The 23,301-nt window shown below is 41.4% G+C and overlaps 1 protein-coding gene across 1 annotated transcript in view; it reads right to left on the reverse strand.

Moving 5' to 3' along the window:
- Positions 1 to 19,138, reverse strand: part of LSM6 (LSM6 homolog, U6 small nuclear RNA and mRNA degradation associated) — a 57,340-nt gene extending 38,202 nt beyond the window's left edge. Inside the window, exon 1 of the mRNA XM_075024211.1 lies at positions 19,133 to 19,138. The gene's annotated coding sequence lies outside the window, so the exon portion shown is untranslated. The remainder of the gene's footprint in view (positions 1 to 19,132) is intronic.
- Positions 19,139 to 23,301: the final 4,163 nt, after the last annotated feature.

Genomic DNA, 23,301 nt, shown 5'->3' on the forward strand with positions numbered 1-23,301 from the left:
GTGTATACATTTGGCTGGAAACAATGCTGTCTGTATGTATACAGCCATGGATCATTGCAGCCGCACAAGTCAATTAGCCTTTGTGACACTCAGTTGTCCTGTGAAATAATTTTATGAATACTTCAGGGGATGTTGTCAGGACAGTGCTGAGAACTACAGGACACAAAGGGTAAGGCTAGCAAAATAACCACCTTTGCCACAGGTTTCCAGACACTTCTGTGTTTACAGACACCTGAACTTCTCTAAATTTCTTTGGTCTCTCTTGGGAAATACAAAGGATAACAATTAACCTTTACTTACTACAAACCATGAAAAGCAATAGGAGAGTCTCTAAGGTGGCATGCCTCATTTGAGCTCTCCACTGGTGTCTGCAATGATAGGCACGTCATGGAAGTCAAGATAGGTAGGTCTGAGCCTGCTAATTACAATGTATTTTTATAGGCCCCATTTTGCTTTTAAAGGCAATGATACACAATAGTCTTCAGCTTTGACCTGCAATGTAGGAATCAGACTGGTATAAGACAAATCTCCAGTTATTCTTCAGTAGTTTCATTTCACTGGAAGCTATTCTGTGAAATAACCAAAGACTGCAGGTGGTTGATTTCTTTTACCACTAAATATTTTTTTTTTACATTTCCTATTTTCATCCCCCTCAGAAAATCTACATTAATCTCTCTTAAGAAATACTGAAATTTTGTAACTTTCCTTTTTTTTTTTTTATTTGCCAGCTGAAAATTAAACAGACCTCTTATCTATTTTTTATTTGGGTTTTTTTTGCCTTGCCCTTTTTGGAAGGGAAAAGTTGTGCATGAGGAAAACTTTTTATTTTCTTTTTAATATGACTTGAAAGTTGAAGAAATAACAGGTTATTAGCTTCTAGTTTTAAAATTTGTGGTTTGAGTTTCTCTCTAATGAAAGCATAAGAGATTTTTTTAACCTCATTGCTCTGTGGTTTTTTTGTTTGTGTTTTTAGCTTTTTTCCCCCACTGAAGAAGTATGAAGAGGCTTCTTTTCTGAATAAAAACAAGTGTAAGTAAAAGAAAGTATCACTTTTTTCTTCAATTATCCCTCCTGCCCAATTTTGTAATATAAAAGAAAGCTTTCATTTCACAGAAAGTTTACAGGAAATGATAGTGATTTTTCTTCTACTCCGTCTACTGTGCTTTCCTTCCCTTTTCAATGTTTTTCACTGAAGACTTTATATGTGACATTGCAGATTGTTAGGAGGTGAAATTAATGTAGAGATTAAGTGTTAGACATGTGGGAGCCTTAACTGGGGGCAACAGATGAGAGCAGAAATAGAAGAAAAGAAAATCATTGAGGGAAAGAGCTAAAGATATAATTGTTGTGTTAGTGTTTGACATGTCTTGGAAAGAAACTGAGACAAAAAATGTAGGATAAAATTAAATGAAAATTTAGCTAAACCCCCCAAAAGAGGATTTTTTTATAAATAGACACCCCCTAGTGTAAAAACTGTGCCTTTTCCGGCAGGAGGCTATGAGATGGCCACTGGGCACTGCCCAGCCCCCACTACCTGCACCCAGTTTCCCTAGCATCTAACAGAAGTCAAACATTAGAGTGGATTGGAACCGGGGAGCCCGACTTTTGAATTAATTCACTTCATGGCTGTTTATACAGGGATCCTATCAACTATCCCCTGCAGCCTCATGGCCTTTCAGACCACCTCTGAGTGCCAAGCTCTCGGCTACAGCTCTTGCTGTCTGCCACCACAGCTGTGGCTCGGTCCTGCCAGACCTCGCTGCAGGCCTGCTTGCTCCTCTCCTCCCAGGGGTTTGAGCATCTCCAGCTTCACAGCTTTGGCCTGGCTATACCTTACTGCCTTAACTGTGTACTCCTTGACCAGCTTTTTTTCTTGACATTGCTGAAGCAGACGGTGACGTCTAATCCTGGCTCACATGTCCAACACCTTGAGATTCATTACTTTTCATAGGGAAGTATTACTGCTACCTCTTCAGCTTTTAAAGTTTTACTTAAGCAAAGGCGAACTATAGGTCTTGTATGCGGCGCACATGCCACAGCACACATGAATTAAAAACACAACATTGTCCTTAAAAGCCTAGTATTGTAAAAGTTTTGATAATGAATTATATACAGAGACAAGCAAGGTAATTATTCTGTTTGACAGTCCTGTGCAAGCCTCATTTGCAAGGTTTAGTTCAGTTGTGGGCACCAGGTTTGAAAATTACCTCACTATGTTGGAAAGAGTTCAGTTGACAGCAACAAAATTACCAAAAAGTTGAAAAATGAGGCCTATGAAGAGAGGCTAAGAAATTTTGGCACAGTCCAGCTAGAAAAACAAAGCTGAAGGGAGACATAATAATTTTAAAAATAACTAAAAAGGGATGTTATAAGGAAAAGAGGGCTCAGTCTTACTAGTGAAGAACAGGGCAAGTCCATCCTAAACTGTATATGGAGGCGAAATGTAGCTGGTATGTTAAGGCTAACTCTGTCTGAGGGTTGTGCCAGAGAAAACCAGGCAGAAGGTTTGATGTTGGGGTGAGGACTCTGTGGCAGCAGTCGCCTTCTGTCTTTCAACTCAGGTTGGTGAAGGAGGGCACCAGGAGTTTAGCCTGGGGACCAGGAGGAGAACAACAATCATGCCATGGGGTTTTGGGGCTGGTACCCCAAAATTGTCCCTAGCCAGCAAAATCTAATTACCTAGTTTTCCTTCTTCTGAATCCACAGGAGACTGAGGCAGTTTCCACCAGAGCTGGCAGGTACAGTTTGACTCTGGTCCCACTTTATTTCTGTAGAACTAGAAGAGGTTGTCAAAGGACTTCGGAAATGGCTGTCTTAGGTATGGTTAAGGTGAGATTCGGTATCTCTCTAGTAAGAAGAATTTAGGAGTAATGAAATTAACTGTGTTCCTTGCAGAAGAATGAAAGTAACCTACTAACAACCCTGTGTCACAGTATTGATTCTGTTCTTAAATTTTCAGTGCTTTGAAGCTGCTATGGTCTGTTGGTTCATTAAGTCACATTTACAGGTTGTCCCTAAACACTGGCTTTTACATAGTCTGCATTTTAACACTCTTTAAGTGCATATCGATATGTTCTGTCCTCTGTGCAAACCACAGTCAAAGAAATCCCATTTCTGCAATGGCTAATGAGGTACCAGAGTGGTAAAATAAACAGAAGAAGGAATTACACGATGTCAGGAAGCTCAACCAAAGAAATGTCACCTTCAGAGAAGCAGCAACGGAGAAATGACCTTTCGCTTTATTACAGTGTGCCAAATTTGGCTGGATTTAGACAAAAACCTACAATTACTGAATATTTAAAAGTGTATACCCTTATTCATGAGGAAGCTGCATAGAGTTGGGGGGCTTATGTCATAGAAGCATATATTATGAAAGATGTGTTTGACACACTGACAAGTACCATGACTGAAATTACAGTTGAATTATGCAATTAAATTTTATTAACTATACGTATTATTAAGGATTTTTCATTACAGAAGAAAGGATGTCAGGGTCCTGGTGATTGTGCTGACCTCTGGTGCCACTGGGAAAGATGTAGAGAGGCTTCCAAAAGAGCAATATAGTTCCTATTTAATCTTTAAATAAGAAAAAAGGTCAAGGAACCATTGCTGCTATTTTATTTCTCTCAAGTCTTCACCAAGGAGGCATCTCACTTTAATGTGCATTGCTTTAAATTTATACGTTAGTAAAATATAAATCACCGAAACATTACATACTTTAGAATGAACTTTGCACTGTATTTATAGCAGAACTTACAAAGTATAGTATGTACATGTATATGAAGCCTCAAAATTATGTAACTAACCTCTGGAGGTTTCTCACTTTAATTCACTTCATTTCTGATACAAAAACAAAAAAGAGAAAAGAAAACCCTCCAACAGATTACTTAAGATCTCTGTAAAGTTATCATATCCACACAGACATTCGGTTGTCATGCCAAAGGAAGGAAAAAAAGTGTGGCAATTTATATTTATAATGTAGTTTTATTTAAAAATTAAATTAATACTTGAAGATAAGTAAATGAAGGTGAGCATGCAGAAAGCAGTTGGCTCAAGACAGGGAAAAAAACCCAAATGATTGCAAGCACTGGTATAATTACAGGGGTTTCCTCTCTCCCTCTTGAAGTCCACTAGTTATGCTGCAACTTTGGCAGGAAGCCTAACTGTTCCATAAAATTTTTACTTCCCTTCCAAACTGGGAGTGACCCTTTCAGAGTAGGTGCAGCCCATTTCTTCAAATGGTAGATTGCTCAACAGTAACCATACCAGAGCTGGTCCTTTATCACCAACTTGGTCTGGATCATTTCAGTAGGTAGAGCAGTACAACCTTACCCTTCTTCAGCCTCCACTTCTGCAACACGCAGAAAGCTATGTTCAGTTAGATTCTGGAATTAAGCCTTCAGGGTTTAGGAAGTGCCAGTAACAATGCTGCAATACAACCTTACCTCAGTCTCTTGGGTATGTATGCCTTATGATAATCTTCAATTATATGATTGTTATTTTTTGCAGTGGAACGCAGCAAAGGAACACTGATACTTCAGTGGAAACCAGTGAAAACTCAAGTTCAACTCTGGGCATTGGTCAGCAGCACACCAAAGTGCACAGAGGTACTCTTGCCTATCGTAACAAACCAGTCCCTGCATGTCTCTCCCTCTGTAAGGTGTCCCTCTCCCAATCTTGTCACTTTTCCATTCCTGGCCTCCTTTCCTGTTCTTTTTGCTTAACCTTAACTCCTAAGGCTTCTCATCCTAATCCCAGTCTCTTTATCAAGCCAGACCTAGTTTGTCTTCTGGGTGTCCTTTCAGAGTCTGCCCCTGACATTTACTCACTTGCTTTTCATGCCCAGGCATATTTCTCCCAATCCATTTTCCATCTTTCTTTGGAGGTAGTTTTTGTTCTGTGTTTTAATTAGACAGATTTCTCTCCTCTATTGCATGGATTCCTACTAGTCACTGATGTGACCGGGACCCTGTTTTCACTCCTGGTGTCCAGCAAGCTGAGAGTGGCCGTTATAAAGAATGTCCCTTTGAGCTGCCATAGTTGTTGGGGCTACATTGTGATCATATACTCCATAGTATGAGTTGTCTGGTCAGCCCTCTAAGTTCAAGCATGCCATGAGGTTGGAATTTTCTGAGGTTTTAGGTGTTTAAGTTCTAACAGTTCTCCCTTGCAAATAATGATTTTCTGTTCCAGAGCCTGGGGGTGTAGAATATTTCAAAACAAAAGTCTCAAACATATTTTGTAATATATTTTTTGCAAGTCTCATTCTCAGAAAGAGCTGGGTGAGGTAGTCATCTGACATGGAAAATTTCAGCTCAATCGCTTAACATTTGGTCAAGGTATAAGAAGCTGAATATAAAATAATGAAGCAGAAAGCAATGAAAAGATGCCGTTCTGGATTTGGTCTTGAATGTATGCAACACTTCATTCAGGAAATAATAGTGGGATAGTTGCAGCCACAGTATAATCAAACTTAAAATTATAGTGGGAAAGAGCAAGCTAAATAAACTCAGCACACAGTTTTTCAGTTTAAGGACAGGGAACTACATAAAAATGAGGCACATTCTCAAAAGCAAAACTTGTAAGGAGCAGTCTGAAAAGCAAGAAACCTAAAAGCACCCTAAAGGCTGTTAAAAGTTACTGTGTTAGAGGCCTAGGTAAAAATTGTGCCACAAATCAGAAAAAAACCAAAGCAATCCAAAAATCCCCTGCATGGCTCAATGTGAAAATGATGTAGTCCATCAAAAGAAAAAGGAAGGCTTTTAAGAAATGGAAAGCTTGCTCAAATGAGAACAGGATAGCCCATAAAACTGGCAGGTCAATTTCAAACAAGAAATTAAGAAAGCTAAAAAGGATTTGAAGAGAGCCTTGCAAAGAATGCTGGAGCTGATAGAAGAGAATTCTGTAAATACACCAAAAGCAGGAAGCCAGCTGAGGATTAGTGGGACCACACAATGACCAAGGTGTAGAAGGGGCTGCAGCAGATGAAGGAAGCTTAATGAACTCTTTGAGCTGTTTTTTACAGTAGAAGCTGTCTGATTTCCAATTCAGATGCATTCTTTGTAGCAGATAAGGCAGAAAAAATAGATAGATTTGAAGTAAATACACAGGATGTATTTACATACATCCAGTCACCAGGACTGAATAACATCTACCCAAGAGTCCTGAAGGAACTCAAATACGAAATTGCAGAACTGCTGGCCATGATGTGTAATATAATAACAAAGAGCCTCTGTTGGAGGGCGGGAGCATGGCCATCTACAAAATTGCCAGCTTCCATCCACCAAAAGGGCTCTGGATGGGATCTTGAGAGCTACAGACCAGTGAGCCTTACTGTCAGTCCTAGCATAATGGTAGAGTACCATCTCTAATAATAATAATGAGGAATAAGGTTAGTGAGCACATGGATAAACTTGGCATCCTGAGAAGGAGTCAGGTTGGCTTCTGTAAAGGGAAATACTGCCTCACTAAGTTGAAGTTCTTTGATGGTGACAATAAGAATATGGATAAAGGGGATCCATTGGACATAATATATTTGGACTTTCAAAATGCCTTTGCCAAGATTCCAAAGAATAGAATAGAATGGAATAGAACAGAACAGAACAGAATAGTTCCAATTGGAAAGGGACCTGCATCATCTAGTCCAGCTGCCTAAGGTTATTAAAGAAAGTAAATTGCAGTAAGACTGGAGGAAAGATCCTTGTATGGACTGAAAACTGGAGAAAGTATGGGAAGGAAAGAATAAGGATTAATGGGCATTTCTCAGGATGGAGAAGAGTCAGCAGTAAGGTCCCCCAGGAACTGGTCCTGGGACCAGTTTCATTCAGTATCTTCATAAAAGAGCTGGAGAAGGGAATGAACAGTGAAATCCTCAGGTTTGCAGGTGTTATTAACTGATTTTGCGTCACAGGTTTTAGTGCAGATAAATGCGATCTAATGAAAAATAATCTAATCCCTACCTACACGATGTTGAACTCAGAACTGAGGTGCTGAACTCCTGAATTCAGGAAAGAGATCTTGGAGTCATTGCTGTCACTTCTCTGAAATTATGAGCTCAAGGTGCTGTGGCAGAAAAAAACAAAACAAAACCAAAACCAAAACCCCAAATCAAACAAAACTAAAAAACCCCAAGGGAAGCACTTAGTACAAAAGAAAGATGACATTTTGTCACCATAAAAAGCTGTGATGCACCCACATATACAGTACTGTGTGCAGTTCTGGTTTCCACATCTCAAGAAGGGGTCAGTGTAATTAAAGAAGATACAGAAAAGGTCAGTCAAAATGCTTGTGATGATGGAGCACCAGCCTTGTGAAGAGACACTTTAAAAAGCTTGTATCCTTCAGTTTGGAGAGAAGGGTGAGGGGAGAGGCACATGGGTTGGGGCAATCCCAAGCACAAATACAGGCTGGGCGATGAGTGGATTAAGAGCAGCCCTGAGTCGAAGGACTTGGGGGTGTTGGTTGATGAGAAGCTCAGCATGACCTGGCAATGTGTGCTCTCAGCCCAGAAGGCCAACCATATCCTGGGCTGCATCAAAAGAATCATAACCAGCAGGTCAAGGTAGGTGATTCTGCCCCTCTGCTCTCGTGAGACCCCACCTGGAGTACTGTGTTCAGCTCTGGGGTCCCCAACATAAGAAGGACATGGACCTGTTGGAGCAAGTCCAGAGGAGGGCCATGAAGATGATCAGAGGGCTGATCTCCCTAAACAGCTTTTCCTTTTGTTGTTATCCTCACTGGCTTCTCCATTGTGGGCCAGGCATTAGCCAAACCCCCACAAAACTTCCCAGGGAGAAAGATCTAAAGGAAAAGTAAATAAAGGAGAAAAAAACCAAAACTGTTTGAGGATGCAAAAACAACTTATGGTGCAAGAGCTAAAAAAAGGAAGCAGCATAAGGGTCAGAGTATCAATAATATATAGATAGGGAAGTGGAGGGAAACAGAGGAAAGCACCCAGGTGTGCCTACTACTTGCTGTAGAGCTCCAAGGATGAAAAAATGGAAACAGTTGCCAGAACACCCCCTCCACCCCATACTTTTTCGTGCTGTCAGAGACACAATACCATGCTGGATGGATCATTGGTCTTAACCCAGAGTGTTTCTTATGTTTGAATGGTCTTTTATTAGAGGCATTCTTGGCCATCGTGGAATTCAAGGAAAGAGTTGTGACAGGTTCTACAGAGACTTACTGCATAATTTGATTCTGCGTTAAAAAAACTTAAAAGCACAGTGTCAGTTTCCAACTGAAAGAAAAGTATAGAGCATCGGATAGAAGACAAGTAAAACATGGAAGAAACTGCTAAAGGAAATATTTAGGATGGTTATAAGAATGTAAATCTGTATCTCACTTAAATCTGTATCTCACATAAATCAGTGCTGTTAAATCCTTTTTGATTTCCAGTGTAGGTGTATGGCAAATTAAACCTACTTAGAATAAGTGTGCTTCCTTGAATTTCCTTTTGCAGGTCCCTTAGTTCTCCCTGAGTTCTGCAGACCACAGGTTGATAACCACTGTAGAAAAGATATCATCTTGGAAGTTACCTATTTCTAGGTTCTTGCTGCAAAGTAAGAGCAAATCTGCATGGAGACTGACCAGATTATAATACCAATGATAATCCTGTAGTATTTCTTTTGTAGAGCTGAGTAATTGTAAAATGCATAGCTGACTTTGGGGCTTAAGTTTTTAGGCAGATGCTCATCTGTTTAAAAAAGCAAAGGGAAGGCTTCAAATATTACATATGATCTCCCTCCATGGTGTACCTGTTCAGCTCAGACTTGCAAAGCACTGGGTTGTGATCATTTGTGAAAGTGGGTCACAAACCAAAACAAAATCCTAGATGGTAAGGCTTACATGTCAGTAAGTAGTTTTGTATTTTTCATTTCTCCAGGGCCTAATAAGGATAACTGTGCTTATCCTTCTTTTTGATTTCTAGGTGCTACTGTACTGAAATAATGAATGCATCTGCTTCCCTTTCTCTGATACCAATCAAATGCCACATTGTGAAACAGATCTTCAGCTACAGTAAATCAACATAGGTCCGTTAAAGACAATTTCATTTACAGGGAGTGAGAATTTGGTGCTGTATTTTGTATGTGAGAAATAAATGCACTTGATAAAAAAAAAAAGAAAAAAACAACCCTGTGTCTTTTGCTATCTAACAATCATGCAATTATTTCTGATAGAATAATAGAAGATTGCTGGAGAGCATTTGGTGAAGAGAAGAATTAGATAATAATTTTACTCTAAAGCTAAATTATATGAAGACATGCCACACATTAATTGTTTTACATCACCCACTTTCCCCTGAGTAGAGCATGTAGGCCTGATTGTGACAGTACTAACATATAGTCCCATCACATATCAGTCCTATTAAGAGAGAGAGAGAGAGAGATCCAGTTAGGCTGTTTTTTCATCTTAATATCACTGCCTTATCACTTCATAATTTTGAAAGTAAAACCTTTTAAGAGGCACAATACCACACTGCTAAAATAAAGCTTTCCAAAACTTCATGATCCTGATTCTCATCTGTCCTACCCCTTCTGTAGTTATTTTGGCCCTGCAAAACTTTATGATGTTAATCTGGTAAAACATTATACCTTCTTTGTATAAGTGTTAGTATCCCCACCAAGATAAGGTGGTAAGATCCAGTCCAGTGTGCCCATTTGCTTCTACCATACATTGAAAAGCACACGCCCATGTGTGTGTGCATGCATTCGCCTATAACTGATACAGTAAAACTTTTGAATACTGAAGTCAACATTGTAAATTGGCAGGGAGATTCTACCCCTTTTTCTTCTATCCTTGCCACTCAAACTCTTCTCTTAGCTCTTTTATTTCCTTTCTTTCCACCACTTTTCTTTTCATTCTCTATGCTTATTTTTCTCTTCCTTTTTCTTTCTCCATAGCTATCCTGCTCTTACCCCTTAATATTCCAGTTGTTCAGAGTTATTTTGAAAATGGCCAATATACTCACTATTAAATTCTCAAATCAATTTCATTTAGGACCCAGCTGTGATCAGCACTGCATCCGAACACTCCCTTGCCTTATGAGGGCTAAGGAATACAGCACAACTCTGCATGACTAAAGGTATTGTAATCTGGACCTTTGTGTTTAAGCAACTATTTTAAAGATTTTTCAGATTAATTCATTTATGATTTGAATTGTAATTTGTGTGAGAAATTTTATGGACTGAAAATGGATAAAACACAAAGGATGACTGCTTCAGAGGACTAATTGTTCACAGCCTTCACCTTTGTTTCATACATCAGCATGCACTTTTGTAATTAAATATGTGAAATTCCTTTGAAATAACAAAGACCAGGGAGTATATCCCTGAATTGCTGCCCAGATACACATCCTGGTAAGTGAGATAACCTGGGACTTCTGGAATCCAGAGAGGTTTTTTGTACATGCTATTGACTGGACTGCTACTATTTAGCTTCCTGAACCCTTTTTCAAAGTACATATTCTTTTATTTGACTCATCTCAAAAAGCACCTTGGTTTTACATAAGCTTGAATGCAATTCATTGGCTGTGGGAAGTCTTGAGGCAGGCTGATACACAAAGGTTGGAACAGAACTGGCCAGTCTGTGCCTCTTGAGCTGCATGTGGCTCTCTATTTAAGTATAACTCCTGTGCTGGCTGGCACGGGGGCTGCGGCATAATACCTGCTCTCAGAAGCAGTGAGTCAGCAAGAGCCTCCAAAGCCAATATTAGTGGATTTCCCTGGCTTCTGCCTGTTTGTCTAGCTGAGCCCCATCCTTGGGCGAACTCTGCAAGGCCATGTCATCACCAGCACCTCTGAACTGTTCCCATAGCCTCATTGCTTCAGAACAAGGTAGGCATCTTGAGGCTTTCAACACAGTGAGGTTTTTGATAAGGTGTTTGGAGGGCTGAGGAGATCAGACATTACAGGAAAGGACTGTGAAATAGTCTGACAGGTTATGTTTTTAAATTACATCTTTTCCTCAACTACAGTAAATTTTTTCCAAGCCATATGATCCTCAAATTACCAATACAAATGGGAATACAATTAATAGTGGTGCCATATCTTTATAGGGAGCATCACATTTTTGTGCCAGGAAGGCATACCTTTTATTCTATTAAACTGAGCAAAAGTCTTCTCCTGGGCCTCGTCTTCTCTGTATGGTGCCATCTTTTCAGGAATACATCATCATCAGAGTGCTTTGTCCCAGTGATGTATTACACTAATACATCTGTTGCTTTAATGATATATTAGTGTAATACCTTATCAGAGTGATGCATACCAATGATCTATTACTCAAAAGGTGGTGCCATTCAGGAATGAAAGAATTCATGGACATATTCAGTATAATTATACAGATAAAAGCCAACATACATTACACTGGAAGCTGCTTTCATGGAACCAAGAACACCAGTATTATGCTAGCCTGTTCAGTGCCATTTTCTAGTGCCATTGCACTAGATTTGTAATGCTGAGGTTGTTACATCTCTTTTAAACCTTTTAAATATACTAAGAGCAACTACCATTAACCTTGGGTCACTGTGAAGCAGACTGTATCCAGTTACATTATTTTTACTATATAGTAGTACAGTACTTACTTACCCGTAACCATATGAAACCAAGTAACATTAACCTCCAAATAGTTTGAAGAACATATCATATCTCATTATAATAATCTGGGCTTCATCTTTTGCTTGACTTTAATTATTGTCCATTCTCAAACATTTTCGATTACATGACAGTTGAACTTCAGCCTGTCATTAAATGTAGGCCTCTTTAATCTCAACCTTCATTTTCTTTACCATTACATTTTTTCATTACTTTAGCCAGTAAAAACCAGATGGAGTCAGTCTGATTTACATTGTTTTGTGTAGTATGTTAATTAAATATTTCAAAACACCATCCAGAGATTGTGGCAAAAAACAAGTTCTACTTTCTATTTTTTAAACTTTCACTGTAAAGAAGGGTAAAAAATGTAAACCAGTGATATAAAAACCTCAAAACTCAAAGCTTTTTCCCCTCTGCCTTAACTTCCTTACTAATTGGGTCCAAGCTAAAGAGAAAGAGAATCAGAACCACATTTTGGCTTGTGGTAATTTAACTGAGGTATAAAGTATTGATTAGCTTATTTATGTTTCCTCTAAATATGCTTTACACCAAAGTGTGAAGAATGTTGCTTAGCAGAACACTGAGGCCTCCAACTTGTTTCAGTTCATCAGAGTGCAGAAAGGTGTGTAGGTACCTCTAGAATTTTTGCCAAATAATCCAACATAAAACAATTAGTAACACAAATGAGGGAGAAAAGGACAGGCAAAGTATTTATAATATGTAAATACTGTGGGTTTTTTCCTCTTTACTTTCTCTTCGGTTATCTTCAGCTTCATTGCCAGTGACAGGTATCATTTTAATTTGCAGAAAGGGTTGCTAAAGCAACTTTCAGGAATGTATTTAGTCAGGTGGTAAACTGAATTCACAGAAGCTGTAAATGGGCATACAGTGTGATGGATGCAAAACATCCTACTCTTTACATTCCTACTCCTCCAAGGTCACTCAGCTGACCTGTGACCTTCCAGTTTGGAAACTGCTGACCCAGATCTTTCTCCTGCCCCACGGGGGGGGGATGAAGGAGCAGAAGCAGTCTTTGTAATTGTCTGATGCAGAAGGTAAACTGCTCTCATCAGTAGAGCAAGACTGAGTAGAATAGCTTGTGTAAGTGTTACAGAATGGCTAAAGCAGAAGGTGGCGTAACAGGTTACAGTAGAGGGTGAGGTCTGTGGCTGTGCAAATGAGGCAGCAAGATACAGATTAGTGCAGAACTTCTGGGACAGCAAGTGGCAGTGGCACTGGTGGGGGCCTTTCTGTCAGAAGGCTTATCACAGCCTAACTAAGTCTTGGCTTGTAAAGCATCAGGGTCTGAGAGGAGGTTGCTATAGCTGAATGTCCCAGTCATCATCCTGTGAAACACTTTGATTTTTTTTTTTTTTAATACTATAATTTCACTTATAATCTGGGAATTCATGGCTGGGGCTATGCTACTTGATCTCTGTCAGACGTGGAAGCAGTCTGCCAGTACAGCAATGCAGGAAGTATGGCTGCAGTGAGAAGAGGGTCCTCCAGCAAGAAACAGTGACAGATTTATTCGGATCAAGAAACCTGCAAGTTACCTAATTGCATCTTGGGGGGGGGGGGGGGGCAGGCATCCTCTTTATCTGGCCTAAGAAACCCTAAACCTCAGCAGGACTGACTTCCAGGGCCAGGCTAGAAATCAATATTTTACCTGAAAGTATAATTGCTCAGGTCACTGTACTAGGATATTTGCAACCTGTTCTGCACTTCTTATCTGAAGAAAGTGGTTGTTTCACTGAGTATTTACTAGGATTCATGAGTCCTGAAAATCTACTGGATCCAGCAGCTGAAATTTCTGTAGTGCTGGCCTCCTGGCTGTGGTGGATCTAGTATATTCCTCGCAGAAGTCTGATCTATGACAGAAGCCTTCCAAAGCATTATTGGCAAACATGGTAACTGTTAATTCTGATAAACTGCAGGTGAGCAAACAGACCTTTGTGTAACTTGCCTAGTGTGCTGAGCAATCGGAAGGGATAGATTTGGTATGGGAAGAGAGACTAGCAGGTGGCTTCTGATACTGTTGCTCTTCTTGTGTACATACTTACAGAGCTTATGCAATAACATACACATTAACAGCTCATGATAGGTAATATATTTAGGGTCACAACAGCCTAGTAAGGTGCGGCGTGTGTTAGTCTTTTCTTAGAGATGGGGATCTGCACGGAGAAAGAGAATAGAGTGAAATGTTTAATAGCATACAACAGCCTAAGGGGCTGCAGGCAGTGTGTGGTCTTACCCACATGGCTTTGATGGCTATTCAGTTGTAGGCAGCCCTTGTTTTCAGCTTTAGAGGTGCAGTTTGTGGGGTCTTTGGGAACCCAGCTGAATGATGAGTGACTTTGGGTTTTTGTTTTTCTGAGTTAATTTTAGCAACATCTGTCGTCCAGTCTTGTTCACTGTGTGCTACACAAATGCTTTTGCTAGTGTGGTGCAGAAAAGGAGGAATGATAGACAAGGTGGGTGGCAATTGCTTATATTTGCTCAAACTGTACTGCCGCTGAACGTCAAACCATGCCATGTTACTAGGCTGTGTCAGACTGGGCATGATGGCTTAGGACACAGCACTCCTATTAGTTAAATGGCATTCCTTTTAGCTAAATGAATTATGGAGTGATAATTGATTTTTAAGAGTTGGAGTTTGCCTTTAAGCTAGGTTCAGGTACCTACAAATTTGATGGTTTGGGCTGAACCAGTCTTTCAGTTCCCTCTGTAGTCCATGGAGAGAGCAAGGCTTCTCCAGCGAAATTCATCCTGCCTTCCACAGGATGGGGAACGATTGCCAGCTTGTACCGCTTAACGCTGTCTTTTGACAACAGGTAACTGAGAAATCTAGGTTACGTTAAATGACTGTCTCCCTCTCATAGTGAAAACTAGCAGAATTTGCATTTGCTACCTACTGCCTAAAACTCCCCAAGGCTGGTATCTTCCATTAATTTCAAAAAGCTTTGAAACAAAATCTGATGCTACTGTATGTCTGAAACTCTGTCAACAACAAAGTGGCTAGATGAGCTGGAATTGGTTTGAGAGGGGAGAACTAACTATGAGGTGACACACAACCTCTGACAGCTTACCTGTGTTCCTCTGGTGCAGGCTGCTATCTACACAGCAGAGTCCCCAGCAAAAGCTCAGTATATCACCCTATGTTTTGTGTGTCTTAAAATAGAAAAAAAGCCCCTAAAACAATAAGATTGGAAATCTGAACTGGAAAATGGTAAGGCAGAAAGTGAAATCAACGGAACAGAAGCAGGAGGAGGGGGTGCCAGGACATCAGAAATGGGTCAGCAACCACTTAATCAGGATCAGGAGCAGCTAGCTGAGTTTGCCTGACTGCGTCTTAACACCTGGACTGCAAAATGTAGTGGCTAAGGTCAAGGTATATGTTTAATTCTGCTGACTCTGTTACAGGGAAAATGACTTCTGGCAAAGGGATGGAAAGAGCAGTTGGGGACAGTAAAGTGGCTCACGCCTTGGAAAAATTTGCTTTGGTGCATGAGAGTTAGAATCATTAGCCTCTATGAGCAAAACCCCAGCTATGAGCAGATCACTGAGGATTTTGTCATTGATTGAACTGGGATCGGGATTTCACTGTAATTACTAATTATGGCAAATGTGCAACAGTTGTGCTGCTGCTTAGAGCTGAACTGCTTACTTCTGGGGTTTTTTTTTTCAATGATAGAAGCTAGTTCCTTCCCTCTCCCAGGTTTTCAGCATGGGAAGCAGGGCTCAAATCTCTGTGCTACTTGCTTTTAAAATGTTTGACTCAAAAAGTAGGATTTGGCTGATGAGGATGGATGCATGGAAGGACCATTCAAGCAAATGAATGGTGAGTTCTTTCCTCTTCAGCCCCTCAGGCACTGCTTGCTGACCTAAGTGCATTAAATAACCGCATAAAGTATTTGCGGATTCAGTAGAAAAACCTGATTTAAAAAAAAAAAAGAGCTTTTAGCAGAAAAGGGTCTTTCTGCAAAATGCTGGTACTATGTCAGTGGTAATACAGGCTTCTCATCTCATGTTGACATGATAGCCATTTCTGTTTATAGATACTTCTTGGGAACATTTTTTTTTGTAGAATAGTTCTCTTCTGTTTCCAGTCTAGCTGGTCTCCAGAGAGCTGTGATAGTCAGTAAAAGACATACAAGCCTAGAAAACAAGTTCACAGAACTGGTGGCTTCATTGGGACAATTGAAAAGAAACTGTTAAAATTTGAGGTCATGACTACTAAGAAGTCTGAGGAAAAGCTGTTCTTCATTTGGAAAAAAATACTGCTTGGGAAAAGTGTGCAGAGGACTGTTGATTTATCACAAGTCAATTTTCTCTAGCAGCATTGACTTAGCTGTCCAGCTGAATACCCCAGACCAGGTTATATATGTACTGGCTAGTGGGCCCATCCTCTAAAGCAGAACAGGAATATACTTGGTAGGATTTCAACATCAGGATTTGATCCACCTTTTTCCCTAACACCCACTCCTGGGGGAAAAAAACCAAAACAAACAAACAAAAACCCTGAGGAAAAATAATACTTTGATCAGCTGCACCTGTAATTCTTGGTCAATGGATGAGCAGCCTGATTGCCCCTTGAGCCTGTGTTGGAATGACAGCTGGTATGCATTGTCTTCTGGCTTCCCTGGTTTTCTTCAGAGGGAAATTCTGATGCATGGAGAGGCAGAGAGACTGGTGACCAGGAGAACTACCCTGCAGTGAAGATGCAGTCTGAGACAGACTGACAGGAATTTAGCTGAAGACTAATGGTACAATCCTGTTACTTTAGCTCCTTAGCATTTGTCCTAGACCTTTACAGGATGTTTCCATCAAACACCCAGGAAAGGTTATTACTATTTCTCTTCCACAGAAAAAAACCTGAACTATTGAAAGCGGTGGTGGAGAAGATACAATGAGTTGCCCCACACTTCTATCTGCCCAGACCATGTTCAGGGTCTAGTGTTCAACGGTTGTTAAAAGAAAAACAAACCTAAAACCTAAACAAAAAAGCTCAAACCTCCCCCCCGCCCCCGCAACCTGTACCTTATCTCCACCTAAGACTGCAATTAGGGAAAAAAGTATCAGCTGCTATTTAACTCTGGAAGCACCTAAGCTTAGCTTTCATTGTTAAAAGTTTTCCAGATTCAAACTGAGTCTGAGCTGTAGTACGCAGTTTGACCAGTGATTGTAGTTTAGCCTGATCTCAATCAAGAACATGTCCACCAGCCTCCACTGATGGAGGCAGTGGTAAATGATTGGGCTGCTCAGAAAAGGCATTGGTTGCTACTGTTTTCTTCCAGATCAAAGGAGCGGAGGAGAAGGGAGGAAGCTAAAAGAAGAGTTGATGACACACAGTCTTCCATACTGCAGGCCACTGGTTAGTGAACTCCAGGATAAAGGTGAGCGAAGTTCAGTTTCTTTCTTGAAGGAGCTCTTTCCAGTCCATAACTTACACTTTATAAAGTGTGCCTGTATTACCTGATATTTGGCTATGTAGGATGGGGAAACTTGTTGAGGAAAATGCATAAGCAACTAGTAAGAGTAAAATCCATTTTCTACTAGCCCTAGGCAGCTTCTCAGTGTGTGGGTTGGTCACAGATCCGGTTCTGAGGCACATACAGTCATGAGCTATGTAGGGACCTCTGTAGCCTAACATAATTCTGGATTCTGCCCTAGAGGTGGGACTACAAAAAGAACTGGTTTTTAAATGATTTTTTCTGTATTTGTGCATCGTGTGATGCTTTTTCTCACATTCAAGTGTGACTGCATGAGCAATGCCATTGCTATGACCAACTTAAAAAAATCAAATGAACAAGTAGAAGGTGCAGACCTGAGGAAATCACTCCCTGTTTTCAGTGGTAAAAGTAGCAATTTTCTAGATGCTCAGTAAATGGTCACCAAAAGGTAATAAAAATGGTAGAACTAAAAAACCAAAGTGAAGCGAAGGTATTTTAGTCTAACACATTGTACTTGTCGTTACAACAGTCTAAGAGGGTGCACAAGAGCACTTAGGGATGCTCAGCTGATGAGCAGCAATGTACTAAACCACAGTAACTTACCATGTGGGATTATCTATTTCCTAATTTTTGTGCCTAATTCTTTCTCTGACGCTGCTATGGAGTGTGTGCGTTTTAGCACAGAGAGCAGCTGCTGCTTTCCTGGTTGGTAGTAACATTCATGAATACTTTGTGAAGAAAGGTCTGGGATAGAAATTGCACCACCAGAAAACTTTTTGGCAATTGAATGGTTAACAGCATTAGCATTTACACATTTAACCGGTTTGAGATTAATGGGTGAATTTCATACCTCTAGAGTGTCATTTGCATCATCTTTGTTAATTCGCATCTTCTGCATTAATAATGAGCAGTTCCACAGCTAAACCCACATGAAAATGGCCCAAGTGAAACCTACTGCTCAAGTCCAGTGGCAGATCTTATATGGTATCGGACTGGGGAAGCTCAAGAGTTGTTAAGGGACAGCTTTGGTTCACTGAGAATCTAGTAGCGAGTATGTGGGGAGACTTTAAAAGTGCAGGTGGACATGCTGTTCTACTATGTGTTTTTTTTTTAAACATTGCTACTCACGTTGTAGTTTTAATTAAGCAAAAGGGAAAAGTTGGCTGCTAAACAGAGCATCTTTGAGCACATGGTGAGGCACAAATTGAGCCACACAAATAAACTACCAGCCAGCTTGGGTTATTTTTAAGATGGCATTGATGAATTCTTCTGAGCTGGCTTTTTTCCCCCCAATTCTTGTGTTAATTTACTCAAAAGCTGACATTACTACAGTTTCCATAACGTGGTGGCTAAAGGCCTGCCTGAAATTTTGCTTTAATCATCTAATTTTCAGTGATTCAGCGTATTTAACTTTAAGGAGCAGAAATAGTAACATAACAGACTGTCGCATATGTTTTCCAGGGGACTTGAGGCTTTTTTAACGGTACTTTGTTCAACACAAAGGAAACTAAACATTTCCTTTGAATGGAGCGTGGTTCCACCAGACCCATGTTAAGAATCGCTCTGTAAGAATCGGAGGTAACAACAGAAGCAAGGAAAGCTGAAGTTAGGGCCGGAATCGCCCCAATAACCTCTAATATCGCAACACAATGGGGCATATCCTTAAGCCACTTCTAAACCCGCTGCCTATTGTGCATGCTAATGAGATGATTTACTGCTCCCTTCACGTATCACCTAGACGTCCCCGCTCAAACGCGGCTTTGCTTTAAGCTTTGCCGTCCTGGGAGGGCACACACCCCCCCCCCACACACACACACACAGAGCGACCCGTTCGGCGCCCGCTGCAGCGCGGCTGGAACCGCTGCCTTCCACCTCAGGAACCGCCTGGAACGGTGCCCCGCGGCTGGCGGGCAGCTCCCCCCGCCCACCCCCCCACCAAAGGCGGCCGCGGGGCCAGGGGAGGGGAGGGGAGGCCGCCAGCGCCCCGGTGCGGCCCGGCGGCCGGCCCGACCCGGCCCAGCCCCGCCGAGCATGCCCAGAGCTCGCCCCGCCGGCCGGGCAGGGGAGCGGTGGGGAGAGGGGTGCCCGCCGCCGCCCCGCTTTTAAGGGCAAAGGCGGGAGCCCCTCGCCGGGGCTGCCCTCAGACCTTGGGAGAGGGACCCGCAGAGCCAAAGGGGCGCTTTGGAAGAGTCGGTACTGCTCTAGGTGTGCTGTCTCTTCTCCCCTAATGCCGGGTGCCTCGCGTTCAAATGCATCAAAAAGGCGTGGTGGGTTTCAAAAGGTAGCCGTGTCTTGGGCTGATCGAACGATGAGCTTGTACTTGCTTAGTAAGATGTAAAAATCACTTAAATTCCTGCAGGATTTTTATTCCTGCACCCATAAATAAGTCACTATCTTATCTCCAGTATTCTTAACCTTATCACTAGGAAACAAGTATTGGCCTGTAACCTAATCTTTCTGCATTTGTGACTGTCATCCTCTGTATATTGACATAGCCTTTTCCCTCAGCAGACTTTCTCCCTTTTGTGAAAAGGATTTCGAATACAGGAGTTAGGATGTTGTGTGTCTTAAAGGACAGGTGAGCAAGGCCTGAAGAGTTGCCTGGCTCTTGGATATGGGCCAAGAAAGAAGCCTCTTCACTCCAAATGTCTGCTAGCATAGCTGCCTCAGTCTGGGGTCTGAGGAGGTACAGTCCCATAGGACAGAGCTCTAAAGGCCCTCAAGGTTGCTTTAGTATTTTTTTTCCTTCCTAACTATGTGGCAAGATCACTTGTTACCACATTGTATATAAGGTGGCTTTACTGTGCCAGTAAAAACCTAAGGTTTGGTTGTACAAGGAGCAGCTAAAAAGAAAAAGACACTTGGTGGTATGGGAAGCTTTGCTGGGGACGGTGTCACTGAGATAATGGGAGACTTTAGCAGGGCCTGGACATGAGCAATTTGTTGGAGAAAGTCAGTTTGAAAAGTATAGGCAGCCCATTTGGAAAGACACTGGACAGAAAAGTCTTCATATTACAGGAAGTTGTTGAAGACACAGCAGTTTGCACATGGGAAGGAGTTTGGTAAGGACAGTTGATTTTTAGCAACAGATCAAGCTAGAAGCTTTGAATTAGGTAGGATCATTGATCAGAGGATGAATATAAAGTTTAGGTGTTCATGTAGATTATAAGAATGTTCTGGGCAAGATGAAGGGGAGGGATGTGCCTCAGTCATAAAGACAAAATGGGAGAAACAGGGAGGAGTGAAGAACTGGATGAGGCAAGAGTTCAGAGGTAACCTAGGGAAGAGAGAGGGCCCCTGAGTTTAAAAGATTTATAAGTCAGATATTCTCTCTTCTTACATGATGGGGTGACAATTTCAGTCAGCTGAAATGTTTGAGCTGTCAAGCCAGAAAGTATTAAGACTTTCCTTGCAACTTATAATGTCTTCATCTTTTTAGCATCTTCTGGGAGTTTTTGGGTGGTTTGTGGGTGATGTTTTAATTTCTTTTTTTGTTTTGTATTTTGGAACCTGGAGTATCTAGCTCCAGGTAACTTGTTGGACTTTATTCTCTTTAATAATATATAGGCACTGAGACCATAAAGCAGGACCTTTGGTAAAAGATCACGTGTTGTGACAGTTTCCAACAATGTCAGCAATGGAGGATGACAGTCTTCATATTTTTTTTATTCTCCAGTGAAGAGTGTGATGAGCTCTCAACACTTTTAATAAGTTGATTATAAGCTATGGAAGGGAGGGAAGTAGGTGAGGGTCAGACTTGACCCAGCTTCCTTGATGAGCATACCCAGTTGGGCAGCAGAAGTAATTATGTCTGAGGTGGTATCACAGCTGTGGGGACTGGAGGCTTGTATGAATTGTATAAACCTGATAAGCCCTGAACAGGAGAGTTGCCATCACATTTTCTGCATTACTCTTCTCCACTGAGCAGACTTTCTTTTTTTTTTACATTAGAAGATCAGAAAGATGTTCCACACTGTTTCTTCCTAATCTCTGCTCTGCTGCGGTACGTTCTCCAGTGTTGTTTTCTCTTGGAAAGCTGCACTTGAGTACCTTCTTGGCCCTCTTCCCAATTGTTTTGCTACTCAGCTGATGATTTAAAAGCCACTGATTTTTGCTCCCCCCCCCCCCCCCCCCCATGTAAATAAAAGCATCCCAGTACCTCCCTCCTGAGTTGACTTGATATATCTCTTGTAGGGTTCACAAAGCAGCAAAAGGTTTTGTTTCTGATGGCCACTGTTCTTGGATCTTTGGACTACAGGCCACCTAACTTAATGGTTATTGAGACCAGGAAGGCTTACTTGTTTTCTCATTAGTTGCCATTCAATACATTGGAATGAATAAAACCTCCCAAATATAATAAAGATTTCCAAGTAAACCCAACAAAAACATCTTAAATCTGATAGGCCTTGCACAGGTCAACTGCCTTGCTGCACCTCTTCTCTAATAGTAATTCACTGTGATTTTTCCCTTTTGTCCTCTGTTTGGTGACCTTCACAAGACTAAGTGGGAGATGTGTACCTTCTCTGGCCAGGCAGGGAATACTTACTGCTCAGGCTCCTGCCAGTTTCCACCGATTTGGCTCGTGTAAAATCCTCCCTGTGTAGGAAATATGGAAAAAGTACTCCTCCCTTTACTTTAAGAGCACTTTGGCTTCTCTCTTCCCCACTTTCTTCTTTAATACAAAAATGTGTGGGGTTTTTTGTGGGACATATACAAAGGGATAAACAGATTCACTCAAATGCTTTCTAGTATATTCTTCCATTCTCAGACCCTCAATTCTTCATTCACACAGTTGCTTTTCGAGAAGGGAAGCATACAGAGGGGCAAACCCCCTGCCCTGCAACCCCTTCATTTTGTTTGTTTGTAGCTCCAGTTGGGGGGAAAGAGGTGTGCGAGAGCGTGTTGCATGGGAACGTTACTCCCTCTGCAGGCAAGAGCATGCTACTCTTTGCCGAGAGCCACCATGACCTCTATGCAGCGTTGAGCTGCTGGAATCAACGGGTGTTTCTCAGTGTACAGCAGTATCCGTCCCAAAGTCTAAACGCGAATAAGAGTAACAAGAAGTCAAATTATATGGGTACCTCATGAATTTCCATGAAATAGGAACCTTTAGGGCAAGCAGCCAACATAAAGGAGGGGATATATGAGTAAGCTGTATGCTTAGTGGTAGAAGAAGAGAATTGCACAAAGGAAACGCGGGTTCAGGTTAGCAAGAAGAGCAAATAAATCCTGTGGCCACTTTACCTACACATCAGGTATGTGTCGGTGATAATGGTTTGCTGGGAACAGCAGCCTTAAAATTCTACATCTAGCTTTGTTAGTGAACCACCATGTGCTGCTGTTGGAGGCAGAGTGGGCGTCCCCAGCTGAAAGGTGGAGCTAAAGATACTTTGCGAATGTCTAAGAGCCTAAGTCTAAGGAAAAAAGAGAGCCAACTTCTGGTGCGTGCATTTTAAGAGGGGTTAAAAATACAGTCACTCTTCTACCTGCTCTGCAGTTATCTTGTAGCTTCATTTAGTTTGTAAAATCTTCAGGGTAGGAACCATATTGAGGGAAGAACAGTGAGGGAGTAGAACACCAGCCATAGTTTTGGAATGATTAGTGAATGTTTTCTGTTAGAAAGTAGCTCATAAACCAGTAGGAATTTTAAAAATAAGTATTTGGACATTAAAGAACTCTGGTTATCATAAGGGTGTTTTCAGTGAAGAGTCCTAGTAGCTAAAACAGTGGAGTGGAATATTTATGTTCTGTGAACTACTCCCATAAAACCAGACATGAATACCATGTTCAGGAAACAGCAAATGCTCATGTTACAATACTTTCATAGGACCATTTAGGTTGGGAGGGTCCTCTTGAGATCATCTAGTCTAACCTCACTGCTCAAACAGGGTGAGCTAGAGCGGGTTGTTCAGGCAACATCTCTGGGCAACCCGTGCCAGTGTTTGACCATCCTAACAGTAAAAAATTGTTTTCTTGTGTTCAGATGGAATTTTCTGTTTTGTTTTGTTTTTCATTTGTGCCCATTGCCTCTTATCCTGTCAATGGGCACTGCTGAGAAGAGTCTGGCTTCTTCAACTTCATTCCCACCCATCAGACATTTGTACAAACGGATAAGATTCCCCCGAGCCTTCTCTTCTCCAGGCTAGACAGTCTCAGCTCTTTCAGCCTCTCCTCATATGACAGATGCTCCAGTCCCTTAATCATCTTTGTGGTCCTGTGCTGGACTCGCTCCAGTAAGCCCAGATCTTTCTTGT

Source organism: Buteo buteo, chromosome 1 (assembly GCF_964188355.1).
Source record: "Buteo buteo chromosome 1, bButBut1.hap1.1, whole genome shotgun sequence".
Taxonomy (NCBI): domain Eukaryota; kingdom Metazoa; phylum Chordata; class Aves; order Accipitriformes; family Accipitridae; genus Buteo; species Buteo buteo.